Consider the following 15,364-nt stretch of genomic DNA (forward strand, 5'->3'; position numbering starts at 1 on the left):
ACCATATTACATAACTGCATCCCAAGAGCACCTTTGATACAGAAGAATATGTGTATACATATAAACACACACACACACACACACACATACACACACACATAAACATATATATATGTATAGTCTGTGCGGAGTTCATATTTTTATATCACATCTCACTGCCCTTAGTTTCCCAAGGGCACTCTTTGCATATCAGATAAAAGAGTTACTGGCTTAACAGTCTGGATTATCGTTCTGGATTCTGACATCTTTAACATCTCCAGGAAGTGAATGATCCTAGTACTTTCTGAAAAATCACCACAGATCTCCTTTCCAAACTCTTCTCTACAAATTTTTGTGAAGAAAGTGGGTTTATATATAGAAGAGGATGTCAAAAATTGCAGGCCAAATCACAGCTGGTTCTGTGACTTAGAAGAGCTTCAGAGTCTTCCCTGAACTTTGTTAGGGCTGCTTCCCTCTCTGGAATAGTTTAGAATAAGGTGACACTTCATCTTTCACCTACTCTCATGTGAATTTGGTATTGCGCGTTGAGACTAAGCTGCATAGAAATTCATACTGTCTTTCATAGGTTAGAGACCCATGTTTCATGAGCTTCGTATTCTTCCAGGGAAGACTCATAAACTGTTTGTTGCATTGTCATCTGTTACCTTCTGTCATTCCAGATGCCACTAAAGAAAAAAGGAAGGAAATGTGATGTGCAGCATTTTTCAGCTGTCACAAATAGTTGTCTAACCACTAGTAAGGTAGCAAGTAACATCCTTATCCTGGTGTTGTGTCATCTTTTACAGATTTTGATCTTAAAAATCTCAGGTGGTCTTGTCCTCCTTTTCTTTGTTTTCCAAACATGATTTGTTAGCATAGTGAGAAGAAGAAGAGACCATAATGTCCAGGGGAAAGATAGCAAGAAAGTTGACTGTTTCAAAATAATTTAAAATAAAAGTTTCAATAATACAGATGATGTTCTTTATTAATATTTAGTCAAAACATTCTTTTTTAAAAGTCACTTCATTTTCCAGGAAGTAAATTATTGTGACCTTCCCTGTTTTTGTTTAAAAAGATCACTTTCCCTGGTACCTTCTCTGTTTTTTACTGATACAACCTGATACAAAGATTAATCCCTAAAGCAGTACAAGAAAATTGAAATTGATTTTAATCACAGTATTCCTAGTATGATTAATATGATGGGTTTGCAAGATGACTTCCTGACATTGTAAGTGAACAGAATAAACCTCATGAAGCATACTCTTCATCGTTTGAAATTCCTGATTATGGGGGTTCTGTTTTATTTAAATAACAGTAGGACTAAATAATTTTGCAGGAATGTCTTACAACTAAGCTGAACTGCTGGGTCCTACACAGGCACTGAGCAGCTGTAGTTTCCTAGATGAATGGTACCATTTTGAAGACTTGCCAGAAATATTCAGTCTATTTTCTTGGGAAATATCAGCAGGATCACAAGTCAGTTTGCATATTAAAGAGTAAATTGGGAAGCATTATTGCTAGAGAGGATTAAACATTAATAATCCCTTTGAGAAATCAAAATTTGGAGATGCGTACTGTGGAGAAAATTTAGCTTTGACATTTGATTTCAAGCTGCACATACTTTATTGGAAAGAAGGCATAAAGTATTTTCAAACTTGTCAATGATTATTTTGGTTTCTTTGGAAAGTGAGGTGTATTATGATTATCATGAATAAATGTTAAATATAATTTGATTTCTTTTAAAGAAATGTCATGGCAGCTAACTTATAATTACATTACCAGGTAATTAGGAGAATAGAAAATGAAATTATGGAAGCCAGCATGAGACATACCTAGGATCAGTATTTTAATATTGATTAGATTATAGCATGTTTGATGAAACTATATGTTCAAATTACATTTATAGATACAAATATTACCATATGATATTTAAAGTTCTCCTGTCTTGAATAACATTTGGCACATACTATTCTGAGAGTATGTGGCATTCAGTGCTAGTAAACTGGTAACAATGGATGAGGAGAACACTGGGGTACTCAACAACATTTTTGCCTCGATCTTCAATGGCAACCTCTCTTCTGGAGTGTGGAATGGGGACAGGAGGAGCAACATCCCTCCCACTGATCAAGTTGAGCAACATCCCTCCCACTGATCAAGTTGAACAACCTGAGAGTACATGTGTCTGTGGGACCTAATGAATGCATCTCAGAGTTCTGACAAAACTCACTCATGTATTTGCCAAACCACTCTCCATGATAGTCTTGGCAGCCAGGTGAAGTCCCAGGGGACTGGAAAAAGGGAAACACAGTACCCATCTTTAAAAAGGGTAGAAAGGATATTGCTTGCTTGTGGGAAGTAGAGAATTGTCTTTTTTTTTTACCTTTGTGTGTGCACAACCTTTCTCTTTTACTTCAGTAAACTGCCTTAGCCTATGAGTTGTTTTCCAATATTCTCTTCCCTATCCAGCTGAGGAGGGGGAGTGATAGAGTGTCTTGGTGGGCACCTGCCATCCAGCTAATGTCAACACACTACGCAATATTTGTGTTATGCTACATACTACATTATGTTTTGTTATGTTATTTTTACCAATTTCTTTCATCCAGACACTTTAAATTTACATACACATGGTGCTATAATTTAACCTCAGCCAAGAGCTAAGCCCCCCACAGCCAGTCAGTCAAACTGCTCTGGTGGGGTGGTAGAAAGAATCAGAATGGTAAAAGTAAGAAAACTCATAGGTTGAGGCAAAGATGGTTTAATAGGTAGAGCAAAAGCTGCATGCACCAAAACAAGGAATTAATTCACCACTTCCTGTCTGCAGGCAGGTGTTCAGCCATCTCCAGGAAAGTAGAGCTCTATCAGAAATAAGTTAATTGGGAAGACAAACACCATCACCTAGAATGTTCCCTCCTTTCTTCTCCTCCCAGCTTTATATGTGGAGCATAGTGCCGTATGATGTGGGATATCTCTTCAGGTCAGCTGTCCCAGCTGTGTCCCCTCCCAATTCCTTGTGCATGCCCAGCCTCCTCGCTGGTGGGGTGGGCTGAGGAGCAGCAAAGACCTTGGCTCTGTGGAAGTCCTGCTCGGCAATAGTACTGAAAATATCCCTGTGTTTTCAGTCCTTTTTCCAGCACAAATACAATGCTTAGCCCCACAGTAGACTGAAGAAAATCAACTCTCTGCCAGCCAAAACCAGCACAAGTAGCTATTGATTTCCTGTCACTATGGAAGTGAGACAGAATTATTGAAATTCAGCTTGGATTTGGCTAGTGCACGACACGGAGACCCACTGTACCCACTTATTGGTTTCTTCCAGTGCAGTAAATCCAGAGGACCTGTGCTGCTCCTGTCATCTCCTTCATAGCACTTAGTGCCTCCTGCTTCTAGTGCAGTCCAGCCCAGGCATCCCAAAAGTGTTTTATTGGACCAGACATTGACTTGAAACATGAAAATTTCCAGACAGGTCTCTATGTGTCATCTCATACACTACATGACAAAGAAAGCTCTGGGTGCCTTAGCATGCTCAGGTGGCATGTGGTTTTTGGCACACCAGGGGCCACGCTCACTGACGGCTACTGTTTTTTTTCATTGCCTAACAAGAACATGATTAATTCAGGCAATGCATTTATTACTGCTGAGTTGAGGAGGAGTAAAATCTTGCTGTATTCATTAGCGTATGTTTTGTTGGAAGTCTGAAAATGACTGCATATAAATGATAATGATTAGAGACAGTGATGGTTATTGCATACTACCCTGCCACAGGTGTCATTCCCTTGTCATGCTGAATTCAAACCAGTAAACTCAGTCTTTAGAAACTGGAATATGAGATTTCTAAGAGAATGTTTGATTGTGTGAGGGTGTCTTTAACTGATGGATAGTACAGGTAGGGTGGATTTTGTTTATTTGACTAATTTTTCAATAATTGTTATATTTTTGGAGGACAAAAAAACCCCAAAACAATGAATGAGCATACAGGAAAGCTTAAATGAGAGTACTTCTCCCTCCTTGTGAAGGAAGTTAAGAACTACTTGCCCATTCTTGTGCTGGTACTGAAATTGCTGTTGTCAATCTCTGACTTTTAATTAGAGCATCAACATGTTGGATTTTTTGCTGCCTTGGTGAATGATAACTATTGGAATGAGAGGGGGGAGGGTGGTTGTCAAAGTGTACATGTGAGTGCTGCTCAGCCACTGCACTGGCAACATCTTCCACTGAGTGGGCAGAGTAAAGCAGAGGTAACTGGCTATGGAGAAAGTCAGTCCTCTGTAAAAACAGCCAGTGACACAATGGCATATACAGGCCGTATCAGCCAGGTCCATCTTGGACCCCTGAGAATGAACCATTTTTGGTGGGGTTTGTCTTGGGTTTTTCTACCTAAATAAGTTGATTCCAGTTAGCTGGAAAGGGTTACCTAAGAAAGTTTTGTACCTTTTTGAGTTACCATTTTTTCATGGTATAGTGCATAGTCTGAGAGAAATCCTCAGGATAAAAATGTTTAAGTAATGAAGTGACAAATCAATGTTATTTTTAAAGTCTTTCAAACATATAGTTTCCTCCTTGAAACTCATAATGAAATTTTTCAGTTTACCCATTCCCTTTTCTGTACCTTGCTTCTCCTCACCTCACCTCTCATCTGACAAAATATACCAGAAAAGTCTCTACACTTTTAGTTCAGGTTCTTGTGTGTTTCATGGAAAATTTCAAGTTCTATTGCAGGGAGTAAATCTACTTGGTACAAGAACTATACTACTCGTTAGAAGTGAGTAAGGTTTTTAATCATATTAGTAGGAAGCAGATGTGCTATCAAGAAGAGAAAACAATTTCCTCCGTGCTGTATCTAGTGAGCCAGAGTTTTACAAAATGGATCTTAACTTATACCTTCAGGACAACAAAAAACTGTTATGTCTTCTTCAATTTTAAACATCCTGTCAATTGCTGAAATTTTAGCCACAAAAAGCAGTGGGAAAGTTCTTTTGCAAATTGATATTTAGGATACAAACAACAGTTGAATAAGCTCCATCAAAATACTTAGATTCAATTTTTGTCCTTAAAGAGATTTTAAACTGTATTGAAATATTAACTAAAATTAGCTAAATAAGGAATAAAGAACATGTATAAACCCTAAGTTTTCTCTAGAAATTAGCAAAACGGCCTTCTTCCATAAAGAAAAGCTTTCTTCTTCTTCTCTCTTCCCCAATCAAGCTACTGAAACAAAAACACCACCCATCAGACCTGTGGTGTCTTTTTAAGGACATGGGTTTGTATTACTCACTTTTCATGTTATGTAGCCCCAGCAAAGGGCAAAATCACTCGGTAGAATAGAATGGCAGTGGCCACAGGGAAGAAATGGGGGGCAGGCATCAACTGCATATGGCATCCATGCTTCAAAGCAGAAAAAGAAGCAGTGAACCCATGCTAGAATTCAGTTAATTAGTATTATTTTGGCTAATAGATTGATTGAGTAATTACATGGGACAAGTTTTTTATGTTCCTAAAACTAAACTTGGTAAGAAACTGTACTGTCAATCAGAAAAGAAAAAAAAAGCTTTGTCTGCTGCAGTACTTAACCATAGCTTAGAATAGAGGTATGTGTATTTATTATGTAAAATGAAGAGGAAAATGAAAAAGATTTTAAAATTAAGAAATATGCTGAACTCTATCGAAGAAATCTTTAAACACCAGGACAAGATGGAGGGGAGAAGCAAAAGGACAACTGAAAATGCAATCCTACTATATAGAAACAATCTTCTTCAATGTGAAAGCGATGTCTTTAAAAAAACAATTTGTATAAATTGGGTTTCTACAAGGCTACATCTGTAGATTACTGGTTATTTCTAGAGCAGTTCACTTTTACCACTCTGCAGAGCCTTTGAACCATCAAGCAGATTGATGCTCCTGCCCAAATTGGTGTCATCTGCAAACTGGCTGAGGCTGTACTCAGTCCCCTCATACAGATGGTTGATAAAGACATTAAATGGCAGTGATCCGTTAGTGTGCATTGCAGTAGAGAAACTTACTACATTTTTGTTAATAATAATTAAAAAACAATCAGTCATTTAATCTAGCTATCTCTGATTTATAAGAAATCCTTCTGTGTGTTTGAGCACACAAATGTCAAGGTTTTTTTAACAATAAAGACCATTACTTTAGGTATTCACTAACATAAACTCTAAAATAATAACAAGGAACCAATAACTTTGGACAAAATCTGTGTTCTCCTAAGATCTACCTCTTTAACGTGTCTACCACGGTTCAGAATTACACTAAATCTGCCCAGAGCAACAAACTCTGTATCAAACATGCAGCCTCAAGAGGTGGAGTACGGTTTGTGTAGCTAGACAATGGCCCATGTCTGGTGTGCTGCACAGGGAATGGAACAGGTTACGTGATGATTTTTACACAGATGCATTGAGGATGCTCCCCTTAGTAAACTTGCAACCCTTCCTCAGACTCTGCTTTATCTGACATACTGAATAGTAGCTACCATTATTCTTATCTCTAAAATAGTGGGGAAATACTTACCAGGGAGGGAGGTCCGTGCAATGACAATTCTCATAAAAATGTTCAGAGACAGAGGAGCCTAAGTATGTGCACACATTTGTTCACAAAATGAGCAAATTCATTTTGCTTCAGTTGTCAACGTGAGACCTAAACCAAGAGTTTGTGTGACAGCCTGTGAAGTGCAAGTTATAACTAGCTGATAACAAGATATTTCACTGGAAATATTTATGCAACTTCAATTGAGTAGTCATCCCTAATATTTTGTACACTCTGTGTTGAGTTATGCATCAAATATCTATCTGCCAAAGCTAATACATTCAGAATTGCAAAGGCCAGTGAATCATCTGGAACTATCAATGCATGCATACTCCAGTTATGGTGGAGAGACAAGGGAGATCCCAGGTGGCGAGGATGTGTAAGAAGCTAGAGAGATAGTACCTAGCTTCAGTTCTCAAAGGAAAAAAGAATGTTTCTTATTAGGAAACTTTCTGGACATGATTGTGAGAGATAAACCCCTTAACAGAACAATATGTGCACATCTACTTGAAGGAGCATAATGAAAATTCCCCTTGCATTGTGGTAAGGCCAAGAAGATTTTCCTGAATTTCTAGATCAATGTTAAATGTCCATCAAATACATAAAAATATTTTCATTTATTTGCAACATTACTGTTGTACAAAGTTAGTTTAGTCAAGCAGTGGTCAAATTTATAGCCACTTGATCTTCCAACACTTTTACTTGCAGTCATTTGTTTGTAGCTGCACTGCTTGGCATTTGAATAATGAAACAGCTCTAAAAATGGTTGAGACTCTTCAAAGAAGTTCTGAGAAATCATGTCTTTTTTTAATATGGTGGCATTGAGGGGTAGCATGTAAGTCTTTTGTGGCTGCAAGCATCTTTTCACTCTTGGAGTGTAGTTTGCCTTGATATCACATCAAATGGTGACTATCCTGTTTTATTATTTAAAAATTGAAATGGAATACTTCAGTATGGTAAAGAAGTGAAATGTAGGGAGAATTTTTCCTGTGCTGTGCACCAGTTAGGTACAGCACCTTCATACTGCATTTAGAATACTTCCCTCCAATGGTCAGATAAAAAGTCCCTCTGTTCAGGGGACAGGGAGGAAGAATTTGGATTTGTACTGCGTTGCTTACTGAGGTTTATGGTGTAAATATTTGTGCATATGCAGAGACACGTACGTGTAATGTATGTGTAGCTTTTTCTGTTTCCTTCAACCTAAGGTTTAAATGTAGCTGGGCAAAAATATCAGCTAAGTTATTGCTTATCCCATATGAATAATATTTTGGTAAAAACAGCTTTTGGTTAAAACTTGGCTTGAATATTCACTTGGTACAGAGAAAGGATTTGCAGCCACACAGCTTACAGTGCTACTGACTGAGAGCTCTGTTGTGTTGGATAGGTTTTTTTCTGTAGGTATTGTAAGGCCGGTGAATATTTGAGGGTGAGAAACTGAGCTCCTGCACGGATGAGTTTCTGAACAGCCTTTCTGCATCAAGCCACGCATACACTCGTGTGCACACTCACACAGTCAGAGCCAGTAGTCTCAGCAAAAACTTGCAAACCTCTACTGTGTCTTCTAGTGAAAAACATGGATGCCACAGAGATACCTACCTAAAACCAGACTGCAATAATGTAAAAATAGCTGGAAGAAGCTAGTAGACTGAATAATCTGAAACTGGACCATGTGCAGGTCACATTGCATAAAGACACAAAGGATGATTTTATTTTCTGTTAGAGAGGATGGCTGATTTTTGTCTGTCTGGTTTTGTTTCTTTTTAAAGCCTCAGTTCCAGAATTAATCGATACCATTCTCCTTCTGTAATTGTTGGGTTCCCTAGCTCAGCAGCTTGGAAGATCATGCTGCTGATTTAGAAGTTTAACTCAAAACATTTCAATATAAATTTTGATGTCATGAATTTTAACTTGAACAGGGTCCCGCATTTCTCATTTTTTCCTTCTGATCCCCAAATACCTTAAGGATATGTAAAGAAATAATCTCACAAAAACTGAATAGCCAAGAGATTTTTGGTGTCCTGTAAAAAATGTGGGCACTATGCATTGTTCCTTCATATGCATTTTTTTCTGTAACTTAATGATGATTAGAATATGTATAAGCCTGATGTGAAATATTACTCAAGAATAATTACATTTTCTTGCTCAAGTGCACAGCCATTTAATATAGTTATTATAATTTGGGAATCTGTTTATTACAGAGAAGTTGATGAGGAAAAAAATTACTTGGCTCTGTGGTGTTTTCAATTCAAGAAAAGCAGTAACAACCTACTATTGGGTTTATTGTACTTTTCATTAAAGCAGCTGGTATTGGCCGTTCTCAGACGAAGGATATGAACCATTGTTCTGATGCAATAATTACTGCTTTCATATGGAACCATCTGGTTTTACCTCTGTTCTCAGTATTTTTAACATGGTGAGAAAAAATGAATATTCATAAAAGCTCTGAGTTTTTATGTAAGTTTCAAATAATAAGATTTATGTGTTTTGGTTCAGTTAATTTAATACAGGAGACTAAGCTTAATTTCTAACCTTGTCTCCAACACAAAATTAAGAATTTTAAATACGATTGGATAGTCTAGCAGAAACTTAATGCAATTTGTGCCATTTTGTTGGGTTGGGATTTTTTTGTCAGTCTGTTTTTTTGCTTGCTTGTTTTTTTTTATTTTGTTGGGATTTGTTATTTGTGTGTGTGTGTGTTTCATTTTTTCCTTTTTTTTTTTACTTTGAATTGAAACATTATGTTAAGATTTGACATTAGAAGTACACCTCACAGTGTGCCCAGCACTTTACGTCAAATAGTCATGTAGTGCTTTTTCACAGTTTCACCAGACATAAGTACACAGTTGAGTCAGGTGAAAAGTGTCCTCTTTAAGATGGATTTAGAACCTGTCTTAGATCAAAAGATATAAGAATGTGACTTCTCTATTCACAAGTTGATAGAGTGGTACCAAACTTCTGATTTCAAGATTCTGATAATAATTTGTTTCCTCACTCAGAATGTAAATGTAGTCCCTAACCTCACAGGCTTGGAGGAATGAGGAACGTCAAGGCTATTTGCTTTTTCCAGCACTAGTCACAAATCTCTGAAATTGCTGTAGTTAAAATACTGCTAGTGACTAATTACCTTCAAAAGGATTTTGCTACTTCACAGTTGAATATTTTAAGACAACCTTGGTTATCAAAAATGAGCTCCTCTTCCTTGTCTTTTAGTGTTTATGCTTCCCAGATACAGTAGGGAACATTTCATAGTTTCAAGGGCATTCCTGGCAGAAAGTACATGATAATATTAATTGAAAAACTCTCCAGGTGCTTGTCAAAGTCCTGAAGAGATCAGCCTGCGCTGGCATTGTGTATTCAGATAAAGCTCTGCAAGCAGCAGGATGCTTGGGTTTACTGCTGCTGCCAGAAAGCAGGGACCATCTATTGCAAATAGTTTGTCAACAGTGCTGTGCACTTTTGGAAGCTGATGGTAATTTTATTTTATATTTTAACTAAGGTTTTGAGGCATTAAGATGACAAAAAACTATTAAGAGCTAAAACAAATCAACACTGATAGATCTACATCCTTGGGAGTTTTATGCTGAAAGTTATGTTCCAGCACAAAAGTTAAAGTTTTGCATATGTCCAAAATGTATGGATCTGTTCTGCAGTTGAGATAACTGAATAGTCTTCTCCTGTTGTCTAAGGGTAATTTAGACACAGTGTTTTACTGAAGATAGAAGAGGATCTCAAGTTAATAAATTTACCCATTTTTCAAGTGAGGAAAGATGAGTCATGCTAATATCTAGAGGTTTACTGTTCTAAAAATATTCACCCTGGAAATTCAGTTTGCTGCGTCCTCTTAGTATGTGAAAGTAAAATGTGTCTGAAGAAAAACTGTGGTGAAGGACTCTCAAAGGTGCTTCTCCACAACAGTACCTGAAGCTACATCTCTTGAGCTCGTCCAGGAGCCTGGACAGATGTGTCTAACCAACTAGAGCTGAATGATACTAGTACTGTTCAGTTGCTGGCTTCTGGAAATCTAAAAATCTTATAAGGAACTCTAATGTATCCATCCTTCATATCTGAAAATATGATGTAACATTGTTTTGTGCAATATTAACTATGTTTCATTTTAAATACTAAATGTGGTTTATCTTGGTGTGCACTTGAGAAAAAGAGAATCAGTCTACAAATACTTTCCTAAGTTGTGTAAGAATTTTCGGAGTTCACAGTAAACTTTATTGGCATATTAGCAACTTCAAACCCAACATCATTTCTTAGTGCTTTCTGGTTTTCTGGATGGCTCCAGATGACTAGGAGTTGCTACTTTAATTACCACTCCTCACCTTATTTCCTAACACTTGCTATAATAGAAATTTTACTGTCCTAAATCTAGTTTTTAAGGGTGTTTAACCCTATTGTGTGACTTGTCATTTGCGTGTTTCTTATAGGAGTTTTAGTCTCTGTGAAAAAAAATCGCATCAAAGTCCTAATTTATTTTCTTCCCTATCCAGCATATTTCTTTTTTAGCACTGATAAACCAAGCTTCACTTTGTTTCACATTTTTTGAAAATTTTTTTCGATTTAAGGAAAAATTCCACCAGGTTTCTTCTAATCAAATCTTTAACAATAATGAAATTAAGAAAATATGAAAAAGCAAGCCTACTTTTATGGACAGAAGATGACTTAGGAAGGAGTTTATTTTGAAATCAGAAACATACAAGAAGTTTCTTTAAGAAAAAAAAAAAAAGGAAAACCAAGACACTGTTTAAATTCATCTTGTGCTCTTTTTGGTCAATATGCAGCAATTAAAATATAGATAAAATAATAATTAAAAAAACTTTACTCTTTCATAATAGGTAATCCAAATTGCATGTATTCTTCAAAGCAAAACTGTATTATATGGAGTGATGGTGTGATATGGGTGTCTTAACATAGTTATTTGGATAGTGGCTATCATGAGGAAACACCATATTATTTTCTGCTGTAATGTTGCAATTAATTGACAGTGTCATTTTTATCTCAGGATATAACTGTTACTGGTCTTTTGCAAAATGGCAGTAATATGATAATTGATTCTGATATTTACTTATAGTATGTACACAGATTTAGTGGCTTTGTCACAACGAGGCTTAGGACACCATTAGGGACATTTGAGCTTGTTTTATGCAAATACCTGGGAGGCAGTCCATCAAAAAAAAAAAAAAAAAAAGAAAAAAATTGAATTGTTACAGCAATTCTTGTACAGATTTCTGGTTTCAGTCAGAAATCTCTGAAACATATGTAGTCTTAGATCCTTTCCTACCTGGCACTGAGGAGGCAGAATTTCCTTCCCAAGACTCATAAATGTAAATTGTTACAGCAGCGACACTTTTGCCATTTAACCCTAGAGGAGTTCCAGCCTTCGCAGTTGCTAGCCAGGGTAGAGGATTGTGGTCTGTCAATTGAATGAAGCACCTGTGAAAACAGTACTATAAAGCTCCCTAGCAAGCACCTCGTGTAAAACATGTCATTATGGCTGCACCTTCAGGATCTCTAGGTAGCAATGCTTTATGTGCAGTAGTGGAGTTTCTTCTTATTGACATCTTCAGTTAATACAGAACTTAAGTATTGCACTCCTTGGTTTGCATAAGAAGCAGATAATGAAATACTAATTTATAGACAGAATCCAACACACTGTCAATAGGGGGTAAATTGCCTTTTGTTGTCATGTGAAGCTGAAAATTGTGTGTATCTTTCTGTAAGAAAATCTGTGCTTAATGACCACACTGTTTTTTTACTGTTTCTATGAGTTGGTGCATTCAGATTTATTTCTTTTCATTACCAGTACAATTCACAAGTGTTTGTAGTGACCTTAATACAAGTGGGTCTACATAAGTGAAAACAACAGTCAAGTGGGAGTAGCCTACAATGTTATTTACAAAAATGCTGTATGACTTAAGTAAATTATTTTTGAAGATATTAATGAGTTTCACTGAGTTTCAACACAAACTTAATGGACTGGATAAATGCCTAAATTTAAAATGCTAGAAAGCATAAATGGAGATTTTCTTATAGGAATCATACTAAGATGCTTCTTTAGAACTTTTTGGATAAATCTAATCCATCATTTAAAAGCACATGTCTGAAAATGGCATTCAAGAAGATGTAGAAATACTTGATGATGAGTATTTGAATCATCATGACCTGTAGACTTGACCAAGTTACTTGAAATGGTATAGAAAAATGTCCTGAATGAATGTTAGATGACATTGAAACTGACTTCCAAGAAAAATAGAGTGGAATACATTTAATTTGTGTCTGTTTGCTTAAATTAAGATATTTAAAAAACGTAAATATATTAATTATTCTTTTCAAATGTGGGAAAGTGGACGTGAAGCTACAATGCTGCATTACAGAACACAGTAGTCCAGTTGGGGAAGATTCAAAGTGAATGAACAAGAAGCATTGGGGGTTGTAGGAAGCATTTATTCTTAGAGCAAGTTATGTCCTTTATCCTAAATGAAACAGCCACAAGAGAAGACATCTTATGCAATAACTGCTGAATGGAACAGAATAATTTTTTGCCTGTGTTTGTGTTAAATAAGAAAAGTACAAGTGGGTTCAAAATTCACTGAAGAGATCAGAAAGGGCCAGATATGTTTTTCATGACAGACTTTCACCTTGATAAAAATATTCTTTCTTCATGTATAAGCACATTTATATGATTATGAGAAGCAGCAACAAACAGCTAACAAAGAAAACCTTTTTGTACACTTGTCACTGGAGATGGGTGCACACACATTTCTATGCAATACTCTTCTTTCTCCTCTTCCTGGAAAACACAACACCATTTGTGGTGGTCAGAAGTGCTCAGGACTTGGAAAATGGTGTTTGGGTTGATGTCTGTTTTTGAAGAGAGGAGGTAGCTTTTGTTTCAATTTTTGCAATGAATAATTATTTTGTTACTTTTTTTTTTTAACCTAATGCAAGGAGGGATTTGTTCTCTCAGCTTGACCAGTGGTGCTGAAACAGAAAATAACCAGGAAAATAGTATACTCCTTGCCCACTGAAGCTACAATGTGTTCTGGGTCATAGCTGTTCTCAGCTAAGAAATTTTGCTCCTCAGACCCTGTATAGAGAAACATTGTGCAGGCAATCCATCCAGTGATGAACACAGTGATACAATCCCTCGCGGAAACTATTCAAAAAGTCAAAATGTGAGACTATTTTTTATACTGGTATTTCTGCATTATTTAGCTCTGTAACTGCTCTCTTTGATTTTCTGATTAAAACCTTGCAATTGTCAGTAGACCTCACAAAGATAGAACTGTAACCCTACTTTTTAGAGGAAAAGAGCTTCTTTATACATTTGTAGACTTTCATACTGAGCTGAATATACATTATCAAAAAAACTCATTTTTGGAGACCTTTTGCTAGAAAGCTTAATTTCTAATAGTTACTGGAGAAAGTGGGATGTAAACCTGGGAGTATGTAGTGTCATACAATAGTTTTTTAATTTAGACAACATGAAGATACTTCTTTTTCTTCCCTATTTTGTGATTAGAAAGGAGAGCCAATTTGATTGTCTTCTAGTTACAGGAAGATTTATTAGTTCTATTCCTCCCTAGCCTTTGTTAAGCTATATAAACTTCCCAATCCTTTATTTATGTGTTTCAATACTGGGAAAATGCCTTTATTTGCCTTGTGTGTTTATATAAGCTTTCTGAAATAATGCTGTTTTATTGTTGACTTGAGTTCAGAGACCAAATGGAGTGATTAAAATTATGTAGAACTATATGGATGAAAAAGAAAAATGGTGATACTAACTTTAAAATATGTTTTGCTATTTTGAAAATGTTATATCTGAAGAGAAAACTGTTTGGGTAAATTATTTAATCAAATATAATAAGAGTACAACATAAGTTTCAATGAAAATTTGCATTATAATTGGCAGAGGAAGACGGGAGAGGAATAAGGATTTTTGTAGTTTTTTATTCATAGGTAACAAAACAAGACAGGTAGTTGAATTCAGTCCCATTTGTTCATCATAAAAAGAATTATCAGCACCTGGGCAACATTTTTACCATAATCTGGATTTCTAACTCTCATAAAGACAGGGGAAGTAGAACAGACATTAAATCTGGAGGTAAAGAGTCTCTCTAATTGTCAGAAGCCTATGTAAAATAAGTACCTCTTTTTATTGAAATAGCTGCTTGAGAAGATACATTTTGTGTTTTGTGTAATTTACACCATTTTTATCACATGATTTATCAGAATTTGTCAGAAAAACTGTACCAGAAATGTCGGTGATACACACTTTTTCTCAGAGTTTATGAGAAACATGAGAAATACCTGAAATTTTCTCACCTGCTGTACCTAGATCCAAACTTTTTTCTTTTAAATAAATGTGTCTTTTAAAAAATCCTTAATAATTTTTCAGTCTTTATCACTGATCATGTGGATTGACTATGGATATGTCTATGTACTTCCATTGCAGGGTACAGATATTTAAAAATGACTGAATTTGAAACCCTTCTAGTACATCTGGACTAATTCCTTTTTCATATATCCTCTCTGCATAATTTTCTTGGTCAGGAGTAGCTCTTTGACTTCCATAAGTAAAAATACAGCATATCCACTTTTGCTGTGTTTCTTGCTCCTGTCATTGCTTCAAATGGTGAAGTAACTAGAAGAGAAATGACCAAGCTTGCAGAAAATGTTGAACTGTTCACTTGCATCGAAACAAGTCCCAGGAGATGTCAGTAACCTTTGCAGAAAAGATAGTAAAGGGCAAGATGTTGACTGTAGCTCTTAGGTTGGCAGTTATCAAGAGCTGCAGTAATGTCTGGGTTTATGCGCTCCATTTGCTCTCATTGAAAATGCA

At 36.2% G+C, this 15,364-nt stretch overlaps 1 long non-coding RNA gene across 1 annotated transcript in view; it reads left to right on the plus strand.

Moving 5' to 3' along the window:
* The window catches only part of LOC113956793, a 320,188-nt gene that overhangs the window by 99,715 nt on the left and 205,109 nt on the right, over positions 1-15,364 (plus strand). The window lies entirely within an intron of this gene.

This window comes from Corapipo altera, unplaced genomic scaffold (assembly GCF_003945725.1).
Source record: "Corapipo altera isolate COAL_440 unplaced genomic scaffold, ASM394572v1 61129, whole genome shotgun sequence".
Lineage (NCBI taxonomy): Eukaryota > Metazoa > Chordata > Aves > Passeriformes > Pipridae > Corapipo > Corapipo altera.